This window comes from Phlebotomus papatasi, chromosome 1 (genome assembly GCF_024763615.1).
Source record: "Phlebotomus papatasi isolate M1 chromosome 1, Ppap_2.1, whole genome shotgun sequence".
NCBI lineage: Eukaryota > Metazoa > Arthropoda > Insecta > Diptera > Psychodidae > Phlebotomus > Phlebotomus papatasi.
Window position 1 is genome coordinate 33,116,364 of NC_077222.1, and position 17,950 is coordinate 33,134,313.

Below are 17,950 nucleotides of genomic sequence, written 5' to 3' on the forward strand. Positions count from 1 at the left end.
ATATTTCTGTTATTTCATCAAAATTTTAATTAAATATTTTGAGAGATAGTAGTTTAATTAAATGATATTACAGTGGCAGAAAAAAAAAATTAAAATCACCACTAAATGCCTGCCAACAATATTAAAATTTTTTGTTCAATAAACTTGTGGTAAGTTTTATATTTAGTTTATAATAAAATAGTTCAATTCAATATCTGGTTTGCGATAGCAAGCTTATTCGGAAAAATCGACAGCTATCCTGCAAATTCTGAAAACCCTTTAAGATTAAAACCTTAAACCCTCTGAGGACCATAGTAGAATACCGGTTAACCGAGTAGTTATTTTTCCTCTAAATATGGTAGAACAGATTTGTTCAGAACTTTATCCAAATGGGAGCATTTTTAATCAAAGCTTATCAATATGAATCAATTTTCGATTTACGTGTAATGCAAAAAAAAAACGGATAATAAGATTGTGAAACCGATAATACTATTATTATAAAAATTTAGTGTGTTTATTATGGAAAAATTCTGTAATCCCCGTATATGAAATTGTGAAAAATTCGCATTTGGATCATATTCGTGATTAGTTTATTCTGCCATGGTCAAACAATATTTTTTTTAATTACCAATGATTAGGATTAAGCGAACATTTTATATCCTATAAATCTTTGTAAAAAAAATCTTTACATGCTATATCTTTAACAAGTAAAGTTTAATCCATTAACCCTTTAAAAACGATTGGAACACCGGTGTCCCATATAGAAAACAATTTTTCCTGGATATCCAAGGGGTTTTTTTTTCTATGTTTGAACGTAATTGCAAAGTAGAAGGTGGAAAGAATCTAGAGTATTTTTTGCAATTCTATAACTAGGGTAAATTAAGCTAATTCAAAACCTGATTCAAATGGAAATTTTTCGCTACTCAAAATGGAAACGTCATTGTTTTCATGAGAAATAATTCATGATAAATTATTATATTTATATATTTTCTATACCTCAGTTTCATTATTTAGTTAATTTTGCTCCAAATAAAGCTAAAATCAATTCATATTCACAAATTTTAATTTGGTAATTTCTTAGAAAAATCAAAAGAAAAATCAATCATCGAATTCTTCATCAATCGACCATGTTTTCCAATGAAAAACACAATTAGATGAATGTTGTTTACTCGTTTTGTTTAACATTTATGTCACATTTCTGGCTAATTTTAGTTAAATTAAGTGCTAATCTGTATTGGTAACGGTACGTGAAATTTTCAAATGAAATAATTACCTCTTTCGTGAAAAAAGGGATTTTCTGAAGTGTCTGCAAATGCTTCAATATAGGAAACCTCGGAAATATGATTTTTTTTGGAGAGATTTTCTCATTGTTTTAGATGGGAAAGGAGAAAAAACCAGAAATAAGAATAAATCCTGAACTCAAGAGCAACTCAAAAAAGTTTTGGAAGCCTTTCGTCGCGGTTTCACTTACACTGTTTGTCTCCAATTAGACACTTTCCCTTGTCTCCATTTGGATTAATATGTTTCCAATAGAAGCATTTTACGCTTGCGTATTTTTCTTGTATTTAAGAAGTTTTCAAATTATATCTAAAGAATTTTCATGAGGGACAGTGAAACACGGTTTTGACCTTTGGCTCCTTTCTCCTTTTAATTTCTCAAGCCGACGTTTCGGAGGGGGTTTACCTCTTCTTCAGTACAACAAAGACTTTGTTGGATGTTGATGGAGAAATTGTCTCTCGTGTAAAGTCCGAATTGTGCTCAGTGTAACGATTTTTGTGACAATTTTTTCCCCAAAATTTTTATATCTGAAGAAGGAGGAAAACCCCTCCGAAACGTCGGCTTGAGAAATTAAAAGGAGAAAGGAGCCAAAGCTCAAGACCGTGTTTCACTGTCCCTAATACTCAGTTTACTGGCCGAAAATTATCTAGCATATTAAAGAATTTTCATTAAACAGTAACATTCCAGAAGAGTCAAGGAGCAAATTTATGTAATTCTCTTCAGAAAAAATATGAACTTAATGTGTTGAATCTTCTGTCAAAGTTAAAGCGTCTGAAAATGGCTTTGAATTAGGACATTTACCCTATTTGCTATATAGTAAATTTTTAAAATTGATTTTAATTATTTTTTATACTTCCAATGTTTTTTAAGCAAAACCGTTTTAGAACAAGAAACTACAATTCTCAAGCATATTATTTTTCTTTAGAGTGAAAATTATCTGTCTTTGGTATCGGCAGAAAAAATACTTAAATTTTTGAGCTATTTTTGTCCCTATCGTTCAGAGAGGCAAAATATACACCAAATCAGACTCTGTTGGCCTTCCGAAGGTTAGATGTAATACGTTTCACAAGTTTTGTTTATCGGTTTAATTTTTATTGGTAATTTTCGGTCAGGGAAAACTGTCTCGTCATTAAAGGGTTAAGGTCGAGTGGGTCACCGATGTCCCAAAAACGAAAATATTTTTTTTCTGATTTAAAAGACAACTTTGTATATTCTGGTGGTCTCACGCTTCAGCGATGAACGAGATCCAGAAGGCCCCAAATACCTCTGGTTCATTTAGGAATAATAGTTCATTAATTCATAGCTAATTCTTTAAGGTCAAGCGCCGCTACCTTTGAAAAACTCAAGCTTTGAACAACTCATTTTTTTTTAAATATGTTTTTCAATTAATTTGTCCCATTATTATAGTATTATATTTTTCAAATTTCCCAAAAAGTGCCATGGGTCAAATCTATTAGTAACATAGTAAAAAATAGTTGCTCTAATGAATCGTTAGATACTGAATTGATGTTGAATTGCTTGACCATCTAGTTTTCGAACAAAACTTAAAAAAAAAATTAAAATTAACATGATCGACTGAAGAACACTATAAAAATCTTGAAATAATTAAACATCACAGGTTGAGATTGAGACACCTTGAGCAACTTTCCAGTATAGCTAGGGGTGTCCTATATTTCTATAGACACTGTAATGCAAATTTGTCGTACGATTTATTTTATTTAAATTCTTCATAAAAGATTATTTTAACTATTCTAAAATGTCTAGAACCATAAACGGAATGTGCTTCATACATATTGTTCCTTGTCAAGTGGTTTGAGTTAACAAACAGATTAAGACGTCTTATGAATTTAGATGAAGAATTTAACAGAAAACCACCCAGACGACAGATCACGCAAAAGAATTACTCATTTTGAGAGAAATAATGATTAAAAGCATGTTGTCCAGAGAATGTCAGATTTTGAAAAATCTCTTCTGCGAACATTAGCACCAATCAGTCAGTTTCAATTGACTGAAAGGAAATCCCAAGTGCATTTCAGATTTTATGCAAATGCCTGTCTTTTTCTCTACTAATAACATAAATTTCACAATATTAAAATTCTCTGTAACAAACATTGTAAGTATACACTTTGGTCGATAATGAGAACCTGGCAAAACGCTTCATTGAACCTTCATTATTGCCCGAAGGAGGAAACCAGTTTTCATTTTGCTGAGGATGAAAAAAAACAGTCCAAGAATTGTTATTATCTGACCCCCAATTCCGATGTCCGTCACAAAATTTATCCAGATTTTTCTGGATGGTGGTTGTGTGTGTGAAGCCGCTTCAGCTCATATTTTGTGCACTTTTGAGCAAATTATTCACATTTAAACACAGAAACACCCTTTATGAGATGAAAATTATTGTAATTTGATTTACTAAAACATTAAATTCGCGAAAAACTAGAGAAAAATCCGTGAAATTCAACGCTTGTTCAATGAGGCTGTCATTTCTCAATCATGTCATTGCTCTCGCTCGCACACTCTCGTTCACTCTTTAATTGCGGGATATTTTCAAAATCATTTCCGTTACATAGCCGGCTTCATCAAATCACTCAAATTTTAATTTCTTTGTTACAAGTGTGGTCCAAGGCAACAAAATAATTTTTTTTAATGATTTTTCCATATGAATTTATTAATGCCTTGGGTATTTAATAAACAATTTCGTAATGAACTATAATACCTAAAGTTTTTTTCTAAAACACAGTGCAATAAAATGAAATCCTTTCTTTTGGGGGGTGTACGTGGATGAGTACTTTTGTTTTCCTTTTGGTGTTTCATGAACATGTTCTTCCAAGACATTTATGGAGAAATATCACGTCAAATTTCTGAGATATCTTTAGGTAAAAATTCTCAAGAAATTAATAAACTTGCTTGTTTAAACTCGTATTTATCTCAATAATTGTACAATACAGAACGTTGGTGTCCAGAATCCAGAAATGAATTTTGCAGGAGAATTCAAGGAAAAATTCCCTAGAACGAACTAATTTCCTATCATTTAATTTTTCCTGTAATTTTCTCGATTTTTCTCATAAATCCTTGAATATTCTTCAAACTTATAAATAAGGCTGTATAGGACAACTTGTGTCCTTCGCGAAAATATTTCCTTGAAGAAAGAGCTGGGGCCACTGAATATCATAGGATGGGAAGGAAGAGGTAATGTTAACATCATCGTAAAACATGAACAAAATAATCTATTAAAATATGAATATTTTGTCTTTGGATTATAAATCTTTTCTTCCTAGAGATTTCGGTGCCCTGCGCAGCGCACCTTCGTCATTGGTCGAAAATGTCAGGTTTCTGGGGATTTGTCTTTCTTAGGGCCAAAGGGATATCTTCATTGGGTACATGCGGTACATGGGTCCTGAATCACACACTCCACGAACAATTTTACGGCGATATTTTACTTTTCACAAATAAGTTACTAAATGAGTTAAGCAAAACTTAGTTAGTAGCCAAGAAAGATTTTTATTTTATTTTGGTTAACTTGTGTAGTAACTAGTAACCTTATTTGTAAAAAGTAAAATATTGCTGTAAAATTGTTCGTGAAGTGTGTGACTCAGAACCCATGTACCCAATGAAGACATCCCTTTGGCCCCCAAGAAAGACAAAATCCCAGAAACCTGACATTTTCGACCCGTGAAGAAGGTCCGCAGGGAACCTAAAAAGCTCTGAGAAGAATTTTTTTTTTTATTCTGGGCTGAAATGTTCCATTCAACGACCATCAGGTTATTGTTGTTAATAAATTGTTACACCGGTCTCTTACTTCCCGTATTTATGATCTTCAGAGAACTTGGCTCTTTTTTCGAGAATATTTTCGTGAAAAAGACAAGTAGTCTTGCGCAATCCTTTTCGGGGATTCGAAGGATATTCAGGGATTTATGAAGAAAATGAAGAAAATTACAGAAAAAATTAAAATTAAAAATTAATTAGTTTAAAAATGTAGTTCTAGGAAAATCTCCTTTGAATTTTTTTTCACAAATCGTTTCTGGACAACACCATCCTACTCGTTATTGAAATAACATGCATTTCATCAAATACTTTTACCCATTTCTTGAATATTTTCAAATTAAGATATTTCAGAATGTTGAAGTGATGGACCATAAGTATCTTTGTGGGATATGTCCTGGAGATAGCAAGAAACCCCAAAGTATTCATCGATAATTATTTCAATTTTTCCTCGTGGACATTAAATTTATGTAATTATATATTACATAAAATTAATAGAAACAATTTTAACAAAAATTTTTGAGCACTAAATCGTGAAATTTTCACTTAAAATGTATCTATTTTGCCATCTCACGACCTCCAGGAGCTCGCGAGATAAAATTCGCGGGATATTCAAAATAACAGCAATTATTCCGCTTTTTGTGCACTACTACATATGCCATCCCTCTGAAAGCGCCACACTCTTTATCCGTGCCCACTCATACAGATTGAAGACTCTGTGTATGATGTATATTTCTATTTCGCAAAATCGGGAAAATTTTGGCGGGATAGCAATGTGACGGCGTCAGAATTGCATCACTGATTACTATTATTACCGCAATCATTTAAAATCAGTTTAACATGAAGTCCATTTGAAACAATCCTCTACACTTAGCATAATTAAAAATTCAACAGACATCCCGCTATTTGTTTCTTCAACTAATGAAGAAAACAGAACAGATAGAGATATTACTGAAAGAAAAGGGGCTATTCTTAATGTGAAAAATTAGCTTAGAAATGAGGAAATCGAGCCTGGCATTACAATTGCTGCAAAAGTTTAAAGTTCTGTTTCGTGCTCGTAAACTAATGCTACAATGATGGGAGTTTGAACTAAATTGAAAGAAATAGGAAGTGATTAATTTGAAAAATATTATTTTTACATTAATTAATTTAATTTTTCACTATAATTCCACGTTAGTTGTATTGGCCTTATTACATTTCTTTCAAATAACACACAATAATATCCACAATATAATTTTTAAGGGTCAAATTTATGTACAAATAATTATTTAAGCAACTAGTTTAAAAAAAAACCATTCTAATGAATTTGAAGTATTGCATTAAAAATTTAATCATTTAGCACGTGCGTCTAAAGTCGAAAAGCCAAAATCAAGAAAACCCATAACAGGATTATGGCTTTTGGGATTTTCCCTATTTAAGATTTTGGCGTTAGGGATTTTGATCTTTTCGGGATTTTATTGTTCGGAATTTTTGGCTTCTCGGGGTTTTGGCTTTCGGAATTTTAGCGTTCAGAATTTTAACCTTTTCACGATTTTGGCTTTCATGATTCTAGCCTTGGAAATTTTTACTTTCGCAATTTTGGCTTTCCGGGATTTTGGCTTTCGGAATTTTGGCGTTCGGGATTTTGACCTTTTCGGAATTTTAACGTTTGAAATTTTGGCATTTCAGGATTTTGACCTTTTCAGGATTTTAGCGTTTGGAATTTTGGCATTTTGGGATTTTAGCATTCGGTATTTTGACATTTTTGGGATTTTAAAGTTCGGAATTTTGGCTTTTTGGGATTTTGGTTTTCGGGATTTTGACTTTCGAATTTTGGCTTTCGAGATTTTGACCGGAATCCATATTTTCCATTTTGTTACAAGAATTGTTTTTAGGTGAGAAGAAGTTACGAGACTTTGTACATCTGTAGACATTCACGATCTCTCGGACTGGTTTTTTGACTTTAGTCCTTCAGAATCAAGAAGACACTGTGAGAAATATCTTTGCAATCCTTAACGCTGTTCCCATGGTTTGCTTTATGACAATATGCAATTTCAGTCTCAATCCAAAGCATAAGCTTGAGCAATCCAGAAATTTCCAAAACTTTAATTAACTCATCAGAGATTTCTTGACTTTTTCTTCTGGGCAGTATTAAAATTACTACCAAAATAAAAGTGATATTTTTTGGAAAATAATCACCTATCGTAATTTAATAACAAGTTTTCCCACAAATTAAATTCAATCAAAGATAGAGTTTACTAACATTGAGATTTGTGATCTTATGAAATTCTTCTTCGTGCACAACATACAACCACAAGCGAATTGCATCGTAAAATTAATAATGTTTTGGGACATGATAAAGTATCGATTGAATTTACAAAGAGCGCTTTTGGCGCTTTAGAGTTAACTAAACGATTCAATATGACTCGGTGGAGGGCCAATAACTACTAATGTTTGTAATATTTTATCAAAAAACTTCTTTAAGAAAGAAAGAAAAATTGAGCGCACTTCTATGTGCAAATAATTACTAAAAATTGATCACGTATGATGGTGTTGTTCATAAATGACGTGGATAAACACCGTTGAATTCCAAAACCGATTCCCATGGCTGGATACCGGTTCCTATATCTGTCAGAAAACATGGCAAGTATCTGGGTATTAAGTAACCGGGTACCCGGTCCTGGAAACACTACGTTGAAATGGCTTAAAAAGTGAAAGAAAAGATTAACGGCCAAAAAAGTGTTGTTCTTTGAATAGTGGGATTGAAGGGGAATCATCCAAAATGAACATTGCTTCCATAGGGAAAAACAATTCGGAACAATATACACTACAATTAGGCCACTTGAAGATAGAGATCTACCAGAACTGGCCAGAATTGGCCAATAGGAAGAAAAATTTATTCAATTAGGACAACGTCAGGTCACACACATGCACCTTACGGGCTTCAGACGACCAAAGGCTTTTCAAGTATAACGTCGTTATCACACTTGCACATTAAAATTTTAATGTGATTCATATTAATTGTCGCTTGTGAGCGTTCAAATATGTTATTTGTGTCTTTGAGTCACTTAACATTTGAGGTTTTTCTATTTATTGATAAAGAAGTGGACTTAACCTGAAAAATAAGTTTATATTTACCTAAAGCATAAATATTTTTCACATTAAAAAATTAAAGAGAAAATCACATTAATTTTTCGCATTAATGCTATAAATCAATTTATATCAAATTTTGCAGGCCAAGTCTACCTTTTTATCAAAAAATAGATCAAATTTTGAATATAAAATGATTCAAAGACACAAATAACATATTTGGACGCTCACAAGCGACAATTAATGTGAATCACATTAAAATTTTAATGTGCAAGTGTGATAACGCCATAAGACTCATCTGCCCTAATATCTCAACAGGCAAATTTTTCAAAGAATTTCTTTATTAGAAATTTGTATTAAGAGCAAAAATAGACTATAGAATCTTCAAGAACCGTTGCAATTGTTCGTTGGCATTTAGTAATTTAAGACATTCATAAATAAGGCTAAACATCTAGTCTGAAAACCATTTAAGGTTCAATAAACTTATACTATTAAATTGAATACTATTAAATTGAATCTACTGTACATAATTAATTTATATAGCACTATTTTGCACATTAAATTGTACTAAGCCATTAATTTAGAAATTTATACTGGTAAATGAAATTAAAATATATTGCTAAAATTGTTAAACTGTGACAATTCTGTTAGTGGATTTACTTTCGTTCAAAGTAATATTGAGTAATATTGCACTTCCAATTTTGTGATAAATTTTTGTTTGGGTTGCACTTATATTAGGGGAGACCCAGGCACAATTAGTCAGCAAATAATTTTTTTCTTTGGTTTTGTGAACAAATTTTTGAATGAGACATGAGACTGAAACCTAGTGATTTGTTCAATATTCCTTCTAATGGCTTATAGTGACTTATGGCTTAATTCGAGAGACGGCTTAGTGGGAAACAATTGGGAATGTAGTCTAATCACTATTTTCATTATAATTACTTTAAGCCGTCTGTCGGTTTAAGTCGTAAGTATGTACAGCAAATAAGGCAAACCATACCTCACCGTCTATATCTATCTCTGGCTAATTCTCCCCCGGTTTCCCCTACTGAGAGATATTACATATCGACCACTCAGAATATAATACGACTAACTCGCGAATGGCCAACTTTACAGGAGAGTGATTTAAAGCTGAGATTTTACATGCTGATCATAGGATTTTTAAGTATCGGAACCGATATAACTTTGGGAATAATTAACTTTTCGGTATAATATTCACAGGGAAGGTAGAGGGTGTCACGGAGTACCCGAAAAGCGAAAAAAAACGAATTTTGCTAAAAATCGAGTTAGTCGCATTATATTCTGAGTGGTCGATATTAGAATTTTAAACAATTTCACTTAAATTAACACCGCCTCCAAGATGTTTCTCAATTTTAAATATTTTCTATGCATAATAACTCAATACTTTAGCCAACGACTAATATTCGAACAAAACGATAAATTACAATTTGGGTTTACCAGTTTGAAAGTTTGTCAATCATCCGATTGCTGGAGAAGTTTTAATGCTATGTGCACGAAAATTAATTGAGAATTGTTAAACCCACACGTGACGGGTCGAAGACTTAGAAAGGTTCAAATTCCTACCATCAAAAATGTGCGGGAGAAGTAAGGTCACGTTGGGTCAATGACATGTGTCAGGAAGGTGCTTTTGGCATCGAAACAAGGATGAGAATTGATGGTTAAATTAATTCTGCTAGTTCACTCTTGGCCTGAACTTTCACTGGCAGATGTACCATGATAAGAGAATTTAGTGAATTTTTCACCAATTAAATACGTCGCAAAATTATTTCAATGCACTATTTCATTGGGGTGATTACAGGATTATACCCTAGGTCGCTATTGATTTATTGAACATTGATTTGGGAGAAATATGGGGGAGTCATGTGGTGTATAGCATGATGGAAAAAAGCACAGAATCATGGAACATTTTACCCTTCCTCTCCGGAAAGTTCTCCGGGGAACAGTCATCAATCAATCACATTGGAATTAGGAACCAATTCTTCCGTCTCAATCATTGGGCGGGAAAGTGTGTTCAGTGAAATAAATAATCTCTGGAATTTATCATTCAAATTGTACAAATTATCTGTAAATGTTCAACGAGGATTTCATAGTGTTCTGTAAATATTTGCCAATAAATGTGTTGAGAGGAATTTTCATCAAGGAAATTCCATGAAGAATTTCTTTCTCTCGCGCTTTTTCCCATTTTTTACCATTTCGTGAAAATTTTCCAATATGCGAGAAAATCCTCCGTGGGAAAACAGTGTTATATCCCATTGAATCAAGAATTAAATCATCCACCAGGAGATACAATCATTAACAATTCTCTGTACCAATGTTCCCGTGCAAGATTGATAACATTATTTTATCCAATTTCCAGCGCAATGTTGAAGAGAAAATCAATCTCAAACCTCATTTTAGCATTTAATTTATGATACAGAATTAAATAATTAACCCTGCAACGTAAAAATGGAGCTTTTTTCTCCTATTTTCACTGCAAAATAGCATTTGGTATATGAGAGTGGAGGAATTTCATGGCATCAATTGCGTGACCACATGAAAATGTGGTGCTTTCATTTTTCTCTACCTCCATACATAACATTCATGTCCAACAAATGTACATTGTGTTTACTTCACATCGCTTTTAGTTGGAATTTTTACTGACAAAAAATTCAGGATCACATGTCATGTTAGGATTCTCCAGGAATAATGGACTGAGAAACAAAAGAAAGCTGTAAGTCGCTTCCATCCGTTGGTCCTTCGAGTCCGACAATTTCATATTTTACAAGAAATGTAAACTGAGCATTAAAAATGATTTCATACAGATCATCATGATTTTAGACACTGATTCATCATACATATTTTCAAGCCTTTATAATACAAAAAAAATTATTTAAAATTAAAAAAAAAACTAAAACATTATACGCACAAATTTGCTGCAAATATTTAATCAACTCATGCGAAAATTATTTCAAAATTGAATAAATCAATTAAATAGATTTAGGGAGGACCGGGGCATAATTATCAATAAAAGAAATTATATAGTTGGGTGTCATAGTTTTTCTTAGAAAGAACATTGAGCAAACAACTTTTTCTGCAGAGTCCTCCCTATTCATTGACATATCGTTCTAATTTTATAATTAGAAATTATAAACAAAATAAAAAAGCATTTGTTGGCTATTCTGCCCCGGTCTCCTCTACAGTAAATTATTTACTCTACAGCGGTGATTTTTGTGTTTTTAATGAGGATAGTTCGATCACTATATAAATATATAAAAAATTTTAAATACTTTTCCCATCAAGGTTAATTTTAAGAGATTTATCTGATGCTTTTTCTAAAAATATTAGTAAAAGAGTGGCATTTTAATAATTTTTTAACAATAATTTATTTTTAAAAAAATCTTAAATTAATCTATTCAATATGTAGCTTTTGTGGTATAAGGCAAGGTGGGACAACTTGAACACAATAATTGACAATAAATTGTGAAAATATAGTGGAAAAGGAACTAAAGATATATTAATAACACTGAATAATTATAGCGGGAAAAAATAATTTAATAGCGAAAATTGTATGAAAAGCGAATATGTTCTAAGTTTATTCAAAAATTTTACATCATTAGGAACTTGAAATAGTAATTTTATTATTGTAAGAAAACCATAATTAAATGTTTGTAAATAAATAAATTTTTATAATGAAACTACGGTTGTTGGCTTGCATTTTTTGGGAAAAATATTTTTATCCATAAAAAAATAAAGTTACGGTAATTCTTTTCGTCTAAAGTGATTTTCAGACCAGCCCAAGTTCCGAAGACCATGAATTTTTAAGATAAAAGGCAATTCTAGAAATTTGGCATATTAAGAAATTATAAATACTAAGTAATAATAATAATAATAATAATAATGGTGGCACAACATTCCATGAAGGAACTAGTCATCCCACAAGGGGAGTTCGGGACATCCATTATTATTTTTTCTTATACAGGGATGGGGTTATAAATCCCATGCCCCGTGGAATCAAGTGCAGTGAAGCTCACTGGATGCAAATCGAACACCTTTAACGCCAGAAAAATTCCTGGTGACCTAAAGGGGATTCGAACCCGGGACACTTGCATCATAGAGCGAGTGCTCTACCAATTGACCCATTGAATACTAAGCCATATAGATAAAACATGGGTCTGAAATCTGAAACCCGTATAACTCGTATAACAGTTCAATGACAGTTCAAATTTTTTATAGTGAAAATCGTGTTGTTCAGGTCAGGGTCTATGCAATTCCCATTCTTTTTGCTTTGCCTAAACTTATAGGAAAGGATCAATATTTCGGACAGTTTGAAATATCGTCAACTTGAACGAAATGTCAGACACTGAAACTCTAAAATTTATTAAACTATAGAATTTTCTTGTCTTCCTTTAAATATTTATTCTTTACTAAGCACAAAATCTATTTAATTTTGAGCATAATTAAAATAATAGTTGTTTTATTGAAATTTTAGAGGGTTTTGCAAAAAAAATGTGAAAGAAATTATTCATGTTTGTGGTCTTGTTTGGATGAGATACAGTACAAAAATCCAATAGTAAGGTAAAGTGCCCCCAAGTCGACCGGTTCCTCAATTCGACCGGTAGAGTTATTTATTCAATTTATTTATATTTGCACTAATATTTGGCGTACGATCTAACATTGATAGGTCAATTATTCCATAAATAAGTACGAATCGGTGACAATTTTATAGAAATTCACCATTAAAACATTCAAATATTGACCACCGGTCGAGTCGAGGGCACTTTACCTTAATAAGATAGAATAAGTGAGATAACTCCCAGGTATTTGAGGTTTTTCTCGTAACAATAACAAATACACATTTTTCCGACGGTTCATCAATGAAATTATTATGTTTCTAATATCGTCCATCTGCTTTATTACAAAAATCCCACAAATTCTTAAATTTATTTTCAATTTCTGGGTTGTACAATGCAAAAAAAAACAAAATGTCACCAAATGTTCTGACTAAATGCTGTGGAAAGGCCTTGTAACAGATTTAGAAAGGCAAAGGACTTCGAAAAACCTAGTGTCCGATATAGTGCCCAAAGCAATGTCTATATTTTTATTCAGTTCCTGTTCAAGATGAACATGCACGTTCATACAAATTATTTTCAAATTAGGAATTTTTAATCTTTGAGGGATAATAATGGGTTTTAATTCATATCGAACTACTTTTGAATAGTTAAATCGCCAGGATATTCATCATAAGTCCTCACATCCGAAAAAGGATACGAATAATTCAACACAAAAGTCGGATAGTTTTGGCTTCACCAAGACTTTACAAAGGTTTTCGTTACCCCTACTTTTCAAGTCAATGACTTATCCTTAAAGGATTTAAGGACTACTACACTATTTTTAGATACTTTTACTACTAGGAATGTCCTGTCATTTCAATTAGAGACGAATAGTTTAACTAATATACGGATTTTAGTTTTGGTTAAATCGAGTCATTTCACGAAGTATACAAAACAAGCCTCACTTTAACGGCAAATATTGAAGAAACTAGGATGCTAAACGATCCTAAACTTTTACCATCCTATTTTCTATATCCTTAACTGTATCTGGTATCAATTTGCTACCATTCTAACAAGTAGTTTCTATGATATTAGAGATTGAAAATTGTCAAATTCTTATTGAAAGTAGGTCATTATGCTTAGTGCTAATGACACCCGTTCATTCACTTCTTGATCAGCATTTTTTTTTGTCAGCAAAATAAAGAATGTGCAATTTTGCAATGACGCATTATGGGTTCACGAAGTTCACCTTAGTAATTAAGTGGGGTAAAAATGATTTTGTATAAATAGGGTTAATTTTTGTTAAATAAATCAGATTGCGATAGAGATTCCTGAGTTTCACTTCTAGCAGCACGAGAGTGCTTGTTCCAGAGAAATCGCATCTCCCTTTTGGCCCAAGACCAGCGGCATCCTATTGCCTAAGGATTACCAGCGGCCAATTGGCTCCCTACTGCCAGGAAACAGCGGCTTCTCTTTAAGAAGCCTTAAGACCTAGGGCAGGCTTTGAGAATATTTCTAGAGGAATTTTTCCCTAGAGGCATTCATTTGCCGGACTGCAAGGTTGGAAATTTATTTCTAACCTTGGTTAAACTCTCTCGAGGCACCCCCGGGGGTAGCCTACACAAGGGGGCATTACTGCCTTAAGCCCGGTGGCTCGAAAGAGCCGTTACTAGAGGCCGTGAAAACAGCCGAGAGTCAGTCCAAACAGTGGAAGAATTCCCCAGGAAGTTCTCACCAGAGCAAGGGAATAATCTGACGGGATTCGGATTATTCTCTTCCTCTAGCTTCGGCTTTTCAGCTGTTTGGAGCCGAAACATGGTCCTTCGAGCCGGATAATCCTTACAAGATTATCCGGCATCGTTGAGGTCCCAACCCAAGGTGTCTACGCAGAGGACGTTAATCACCAACCAGAGGACTGCTTCTTCCCTGTGGACATACGACAAGCAGTTAGAAGGGAACCTCATCAGTGATCTATCAGCGACACTGACCATACCAACGAGAGTATCTTGGAAAGATATTCTACTCACCGTGACGTCAGTCTCCATAAGACGTCATTTCACCAGCGATTGACATCAGTTTCATCGTTTCTCGTCTCATCAGCAGACAGCTAATTCTCCAAGAAGTAGTGCACGACTCCTTGGAAGGATTCCGGCGAAGGTGTCCTGGGACAGCTCATCCTTCATCCATTGTCTTCAGGAGGTTCGCAGACGACTTTTCTAAGTCATTACATCACTGAGTCCAGTCTCACGTGATCAGCAGATTTATTCCAATCTGTGTTGGGTGCCCTCTATTCTCGAGCGGTGTTCCCATTCAACGGCAAACCGGATCCATTGCCAAATCTTCAGCCTGCAGTATTTCTTTGAGGAAACATCGCAGGATCCATCATCGAGACCTGTCTCCGGTGATCCAACGATATTCCATCGTTGGAGGACCTCATCAGAAGGTTCCAGACTACAGTTCTCATCGAATCAAGATTGAGAAAAGTTCAACGTCGCTTTAAGGTCCAGTCCAGACGACATCCATCCAGATCTTATTCAGTAGATCACTACCATAAAAACGTTCTCCACAATCCTCGAGGAGAAAAACACTTTATCAGTTGATTGATCTCCGGTGAATTTACTCACCAAACTTCATCAATTTCTGGAAAATTTACGCCTTTCCAGAAAGAATCCAGCATCCGCCCAGATCCATTGGGAAAGCAATCACATTCGCTGATTGCCACAGCTTGTTGACTCACCACCTCGCTGCAACACTTCCAGAAGACAAGAGGGTGGAAGTCCAAGAATCAAAAAAACGGCAAGAGCACTCTATATCTGAGTGCTTCTTCATAAATTTGCCAATCCCGGCATTTTTCTTGTGGGACACCACACATTCTTCCGTATCTTCAAAATCCACTAGAGATACAGAATTATCACAGACTCACTGCACCATCCACGCACTCACGAAATATATTCACGGATATCACTATCTCACGGAGAGGTCGCAAAGTCCAACACGTCACATTCCGCACTAATTTCACACAATTCATCTACAATTAAAAATCAAAAGTGCAAACGTTGGAAGATTGAAGCGGCAATCCACGACGCGCGAAGAAGGCACAGTGAGGATCAGATTACATTTGGGTAAATCACACGTCCAGTGTTGACACACACCAAAGCTTTCTTCAATAATTCCCTACAACTCTACTATCAGAATGGCTCATTCAAATCCAACGGAAGAAGAAATTCCATCAACTGAGGAAGACATCAGACTGTTGTCTCATTGGTTAGTCCAGTTTCCCAAACTACCTGCCATTGAGATCAAGAAGTTTTCCGGCAACGAAGAAGATTGGCACTCCTTCTTTGAGCTCTTCAACACGGTTATTCACGAAAACCCAAGGCTCGAAGATGTAACAAGGCTCCAGTATTTGATGTCATATCTTGAAAAGGGACCACTGTCCTTGATTGATCACCTGACACTTTCCAACGCCAATTATTCCAGTGCTATCAGCATTCTTAAAACCAGATATGAAAGCAAGAGGATTTTGGTCGCATCTTACGTCAAACCATTAGTCAGGTACAAGAAATTCAAAATCTACTCCGCTGAAGATGTTATTGGGCTACATGATCGCATCAACGTTTCTCTTACGGGACTTAAGAATCTTCAGTACGACATCAGTTCCTGGGATCCCTTAATCGTATCCATCGCCATGAACAAATTTGATTCTGAAACTGCTAAAGCTTTTGAGGAGACTTTGCCTGATACAACGACGGTTCCATCCTTGGAAGAACTTCAGAACTTCCTTACAAGAAGATACAGAATCCTAAAAGCCATAGGAAACAACTCCAAGAGCAACTAAGAGGATCCGTTATTCCAGGGCGCGGGCCCCAGTATGTTCAAGATGAACATGCACGTTCATACAAATTATTTTCAAATTAGGAATTTTTAATCTTTGAGGGATAATAATGGGTTTTAATTCATATCGAACTACTTTTGAATAGTTAAATCGCCAGGATATTCATCATAAGTCCTCACATCCGAAAAAGGATACGAATAATTCAACACAAAAGTCGGATAGTTTTGGCTTCACCAAGACTTTACAAAGGTTTTCGTTACCCCTACTTTTCAAGTCAATGACTTATCCTTAAAGGATTTAAGGACTACTACACTATTTTTAGATACTTTTACTACTAGGAATGTCCTGTCATTTCAATTAGAGACGAATAGTTTAACTAATATACGGATTTTAGTTTTGGTTAAATCGAGTCATTTCACGAAGTATACAAAACAAGCCTCACTTTAACGGCAAATATTGAAGAAACTAGGATGCTAAACGATCCTAAACTTTTACCATCCTATTTTCTATATCCTTAACTGTATCTGGTATCAATTTGCTACCATTCTAACAAGTAGTTTCTATGATATTAGAGATTGAAAATTGTCAAATTCTTATTGAAAGTAGGTCATTATGCTTAGTGCTAATGACACCCGTTCATTCACTTCTTGATCAGCATTTTTTTTTGTCAGCAAAATAAAGAATGTGCAATTTTGCAATGACGCATTATGGGTTCACGAAGTTCACCTTAGTAATTAAGTGGGGTAAAAATGATTTTGTATAAATAGGGTTAATTTTTGTTAAATAAATCAGATTGCGATAGAGATTCCTGAGTTTCACTTCTAGCAGCACGAGAGTGCTTGTTCCAGAGAAATCGCATCTCCCTTTTGGCCCAAGACCAGCGGCATCCTATTGCCTAAGGATTACCAGCGGCCAATTGGCTCCCTACTGCCAGGAAACAGCGGCTTCTCTTTAAGAAGCCTTAAGACCTAGGGCAGGCTTTGAGAATATTTCTAGAGGAATTTTTCCCTAGAGGCATTCATTTGCCGGACTGCAAGGTTGGAAATTTATTTCTAACCTTGGTTAAACTCTCTCGAGGCACCCCCGGGGGTAGCCTACACAAGGGGGCATTACTGCCTTAAGCCCGGTGGCTCGAAAGAGCCGTTACTAGAGGCCGTGAAAACAGCCGAGAGTCAGTCCAAACAGTGGAAGAATTCCCCAGGAAGTTCTCACCAGAGCAAGGGAATAATCTGACGGGATTCGGATTATTCTCTTCCTCTAGCTTCGGCTTTTCAGCTGTTTGGAGCCGAAACAGTTCCAAATGTATTAAAATTTATTTTAGAGAAAACAAATACAAATATAAATAAACTTGGTAATTAAGATCAATTCTATCTAAATTATTTATTACAGCGACATATGTAAAATAGTTTGCTAAGTTTCCCAAAATTCCCCATTTCTCCCCTAAACTTCCAGTTTTTGCATTCCTCGGTTCCACCTT

At 34.4% G+C, this 17,950-nt stretch overlaps 1 protein-coding gene across 8 annotated transcripts in view; it reads right to left on the bottom strand.

Annotated features, from left to right (window-relative positions):
- Nucleotides 1-17,950, bottom strand: part of LOC129798851 (extracellular sulfatase SULF-1 homolog) — a 133,357-nt gene that overhangs the window by 60,206 nt on the left and 55,201 nt on the right. The gene's annotated exons all lie outside the window — the stretch shown is intronic.